Raw genomic sequence first — 6,091 nt, 5'->3', positions numbered from 1 at the left:
AGACAGACAGACAGACAGACAGACAGACAGACAGACAGACAGACAGACAGACAGACAGACAGACAGACAGACAGACAGACAGACAGACAGACAGACAGACTAACTTGCCAAAATACATCTTTTAATCGCCCACGGTCTAGAGGATGCACTAATACCAATTTACCTGTTGGTAAAAGGGTGGACACGAACCTAGCTAAAGGAATAACCTTTGCTGTGGCATAATGATAACAGAAACATGTTAATCGCTTTGGACAAAGAATAGTAGTGTACAGTGTATGTCTTATAAGTTAATAGACAGCATGATGAACGATTTCTAATAATTAGACTTCAGTTGCAAATTGTTGTTCCAAATCCTACATAGCTGTGTACTATGCACTGATACCACTATTTTCATTTATCTTACGTACTGGTCAGGTATGCTATGAATATTGCTGACATTATTTACCTCTTAAATTTCTTTTAATTATAATGAGAAGAAATCTATCGCCATGTACATGGCCTCCAATGTTTCAACTTACTTATTCATGAGACAATCAGGCAGACAGACAGACAGAGGCAGACATACAGACAGGCAGGTAGGCAGGAAGACAGCCAGACGGACAGACAGACAGACAGACAAGCACGTACAAGGTTTGCGAGACAGACTGGCAGACATACAGACAGACAGGCAGACAGAGAAGCATGTACAAGGTTTGAGAGAGAGAGAGAGAGAGAGAGAGAGAGAGAGAGAGAGGAAGACAGACAGACAGACAGATAGACAGACAGACTAACTTGCCAAAATATATCTTTTAATCGCCCACGGCCTAGAGGATGCACTAATACCAATTTACCTGTTGGTAAAAGGTGGACACGAACCTATCTAAAGGCATAACCTTTTATATGGCATAATGATAACAGAAACATGTTAATCGCTTTGGACAAAGAATAGTAGTGTACAGTGTATGTCTTATAAGTTAATAGATAGCATGATGAACGATTTCTAATAATTAGACTGTAGTTGCAAATTGTTGTTTTAAATCCTACATACCTGTGCACTATGCACTGATACCACTATTTAAATTTATCTTACGTACTGGTCAGGTATGCTATGAATATTGATGACATTATTTACATCTTAAATTTCTTTTAATTATAATGAGAAGCAATTTGTAGTCATGTACATGGCCTCCAATGTTTCAACTTACTCATTCATGAGACAAAAAACAGACAGACAAACAGGCAGACAGACATGCAGGCAGACAGACAGACAGGCAGGCAGGAAGACAGACAGACAGACAGGCAGGTAGGAAGGAAGACAGACAAACGGACAGACAGACAGACAGACAGACAGACAGACAGACAGACAGACAGACAGACAGACAGACTAACTTGCCAAAATACATCTTTCAATCGCCCACTGCCTAGAGGATGCACTAATACCAATTTACAAATTGTTAAAAGGTGGACACGAACCTACCTAAAGGCATAACCTTTGCTGTGGCATAATGATCACAGAAATATCTTAATCACTTTGAACAAAGAATAGTAGTGTACAGTGTATGTCTTATAAGTTAATAGATAGCATGATGAACGATTTCTGATAATTAGACTGTAGCTGGAAATTGTTGTTTTAAATCCTACATAGCTGTGCACTATGCACTGATACCATTATTTACATTTATCTTACGTACTGGTCCGGTATGCAATGAATACTGCTGACATTATTGAGATCTTAAATTTCTTTTAAGCATGATGAGAAGCAATTTGTCGTCATATACATGGCCTCCAATGTTTCAACTTATTCATTCATGAGAAAAAGACAGACAGACAGACAGACAGACAGACAGACAGACAGACAGACAGACAGACAGACAGACAGACAGACAGACAGACAGACAGACAGACAGACAGACAGACAAAGACAGAAAGACAAGCAAATACAAGGTTTGAGAAAGAGAGAGAAATAGAGAGGGGGCAGACAGACAGCAGGCAGACAGACAGACAGACAGACAGACAGGCAGTAGGGCAGGCAGGCAGAGAGACAGACAAACAGACAGACACAGACAGACACAGACAGCCCAACAAACAAACAGACAGACAGACAGACAGACAGACAGACAGACAGACAGACAGACAGACAGACAGACAGACAGACAGACAGACAAACTTGCCAAAATACATCTTTTAATCGCCCACGGTCTAGTGGATGCACTAATACCAATTTACCTGTTGGTAAAAGGGTGGACACGAACCTAGCTAAAGGCATAACCTTTGCTGTGGCATAATGATAACAGAAACATGTTAATCGCTTTGGACAAAGAATAGTAGTGTACAGTGTATGTCTTATAAGTTAATAGACAGCATGATGAACGATTTCTAATAATTAGACTTCAGTTGCAAATTGTTGTTCCAAATCCTACATAGCTGTGTACTATGCACTGATACCACTATTTTCATTTATCTTACGTACTGGTCAGGTATGCTATGAATATTGCTGACATTATTTACCTCTTAAATTTCTTTTAATTATAATGAGAAGAAATCTATCGCCATGTACATGGCCTCCAATGTTTCAACTTACTTATTCATGAGACAATCAGGCAGACAGACAGACAGAGGCAGACATACAGACAGGCAGGTAGGCAGGAAGACAGCCAGACGGACAGACAGACAGACAGACAAGCACGTACAAGGTTTGCGAGACAGACAGGCAGACATACAGACAGACAGGCAGACAGAGAAGCATGTACAAGGTTTGAGAGAGAGAGAGAGAGAGAGAGAGAGAGAGAGAGAGAGAGAGAGAGAGAGAGAGAGAGAGAGAGAGAGAGAGAGAGAGAGAGAGAGAGAGAGAGAGAGAGAGAGAGAGAGAGGGGGCAGAGAGAGAGGGGGCAGAGAGAAAGACAGAGACAGAAAGACAATGAATCAGAGAGAGGGAGAGACAGACAGACAGACAGACTGACAGAAGACTTGCCAAAATACATCTTTCAATCGGTCAAGAGTGGTTGACAGTGGAAGGTGTGTAAATTATTTGTAGCACAACTTGTGATAACAGCAGAATGCTTTAATATGTGTTCAAGTTCTAATTTGTAAGGTTTATTTTATGGCTTCTGTCAAGCAAATTACTTCACTCTGATTTGATTACTAAAATAAGAGACTACTCAGAGTACATGTCTGAAGTGTGGGTCTATTTGATGTACTTTTCATACCCAGTTTTCCATGTTTTTGTACATCCTAGTTGTACATTTTACTGTGTATCTGTATTTTTCAATGTCAGTTGTTGCAAGACGCATTTCCCTTGAGGGATAATAAACTAGTAATATAAATATCAACCAGTGTCAATTTTCTGTTGAAAAATAAACAAGACTTGCACGAACACACATATATTGCTGCATCCACCATAAAGTAGATAAATGAGAATAAAATTGTTTTAAGTGTGTATTTATTGATTAATTACCTCATACACCAAGAAGAAAGCCAATGGGAAACAATATTGAAATACTTGACAATTCTGATATTAACATGCTCAGGAAAGTTTGACAAATAAAATAGACTGGTCTATTATGTGCATGTATGCAACACAATTCTTAAACTGACAAATTTTGCCAATGTATTTGTACATGAACATCATATACATTGTGGCGGTCGGTTGCCGATCGGGGGCCCGGAGGCGCTTTGTGTCCCAACTGCTCGACCAGTTTGCGCCTCGTGTTATCACTGCACACACTAGGCTCTCACACAACAACAACACGAGACTGTTCGTTTGAATTGTGATCGACACTTTGCTGGTTTAATTCTTCATCACCATCTACAACATGATGGGAAGGCGAAAGGTCAAGAGAGTAACAACTTTACAATAAAATACTAAAATAAAAAGTTACAAGCTCATCAAAACTTGAAATACATCTATGACGCAATACTAAACACAAGTAGGCGCCTATGACAGTTCAATCACAGATGTTTCAATGTCTCAAAAAGTAGTAAAATCTAAATAAAAACTTTCCAAACTTCACTAGGATATTAATAAATATGTCATCTTTCGTTTGGCATACATCAAGAGTCTGGATGCTTTGGATTACTACACAAATTAAATAGTTTTTCTGAAGACATGAAATCACTACCTACAACATGAACATGATGGGAAGGCGAAAGGTCAAGACGTCAAGACGAACATCGCCCTCTCACACATGAAGTGAATTACTTTTGTCTTTACTATATGCACAAAGGTATAAAGCTTACAACATAAATATAAATTAACAACATTACCCACAAGGTTCCAAGAACCTGGGTCACAACATGATCATATAGGGGCCAGCACTGGATTGCTTTAGTTGTATTTCTATCTATACAAAATACATTGTTTACAATTTGGAATTGTTGGGATTGAGAAAAGCCTAAATGTCATCCTGAAGTCATTTCTTTGTAAAATACTTCAATTTCTGTCAAATTAATTTAAATGAAAGTATAGCAGTAAACATGTACAACAAGAGCATATAATCAAACCATTAAAAATAACTTCATGCAAAAACAAAGAGTTATTAGCTTATAGCTGCCATCTTGGATAACTCCCAGAATCCCTTGAAATGTCAAAGGTCACAGATCACTTTTCGAAATGGTTAAAATATTTCAAATACATATTGTTACAAACATCACTCTTTTGTAATCTACAAAGTTCAGTACACTTACATTTCAAAGACAAAAGACTGGCAAGAATGAATATCAAATATAACCTTTGACATTGTGAGGCATTATGGGAAAAATCAAAGATGGCTGCTATAGGAGTACAGAAGTGTGTACCAAAATTATCAACATTTCTACATCCAAGTACATAATTCAAAACTTCAGACATACACACCACTCACTTTACAACAAATGACATGAAATTCAATACACAAGATATAAAAAAGGGGCAAAAGAAACCCAAACATTGTGTTATCCCAAACTTGTGATTTGCTTAATTTTTTAACGCAAAAACAATTTCAATTACCGTGTGACCTTTAACCAACCTTTCCATAGAGAACATTGTAGTGTTTGATTTGGAGAAATAAAACTTGACTTTTAAAAATACCGCCAATGGCGTCATAGCACAACTGTACAGTTTCTAAAAATGTTCATCCATATGGTAGTCCATGCTAACAATAAGTGGTCATTTGTTGAATGTTGCTATCTTTACGATATATGCTATCATTTGGCTGTTGCTATGGGCGTGGTCTTGTTGCTAGGCACATTTGCATACATGTTTTGAATGTTTATTCATTTGTCTTTCTATTCCTGTTATCTTTGCAATATACGTGATTATTTGGCTGTTGCTATGGGCGTGATCTTGTTGCTAGGCAAATTTACATACATTTTTTGAATGTTTATTCAATTGTCTATTAATCCCTGTTGTTATCTTTGTGAAATACACGACCGTTTGGCTGTTGCTATGGGCGTGGTCATGGTTGCTAGGGTATTTGCATACATTTTTTGAATGTTTACTCATTTGCCTACCAGATGATGTTATCTGACCAAAATATACTGCCATTTGGTCGTTGCTAAGGGCGTGGTCATGTTCGCTAATGCCAATTTTGTTTTGAAGAAAATCTGCAGAATAACACTTTCAGAAACATCTCACCAAGTTTCAGACTCGGTGACCAAGTACTTTTTGAGATATAAGTTTTTGACCAAAAATGAACATTTTACACCTAATTTGCATTATATCACTCATGGAATCATTGTATGCTTAATATTTCTTCGTCAATACATCCCTAGATACATTCCCATGAAATTTCAGCCCAATCTGCTCAGTACTTCTGGAATTATAGATTTTTAACCAAAAAGACACATTTTTAGCCCTAATTTGCATATCACTGATGGAATCATCATGTCATGAACAAATCTTACTTCAAACCCCCTTAAGAATGTTCCCACCAAATTTCGCACCAATCTGGTCACCAATCGCACCCAGTAGTTTCTGAGTTTAAGTTTTTTGACCAAAAATCACATTTTTTTACCCAAATCACATACCTGTGATGCGATCATTTTGATTTGAACAATTTCCCAACTAGACACCCAAGGTAATGGACCCACCAAATATCATGGCAATCGGTTCAGTAAATTTTGACTTTAAGTTGTT

The sequence above is a fragment of the Glandiceps talaboti genome, chromosome 11 (genome assembly GCF_964340395.1).
Source record: "Glandiceps talaboti chromosome 11, keGlaTala1.1, whole genome shotgun sequence".
In the NCBI taxonomy this organism is placed as follows: domain Eukaryota; kingdom Metazoa; phylum Hemichordata; class Enteropneusta; family Spengelidae; genus Glandiceps; species Glandiceps talaboti.
The sequence above is the reverse complement of the archived record's forward strand: the minus strand, read 5'-3'. Positions refer to the sequence as shown.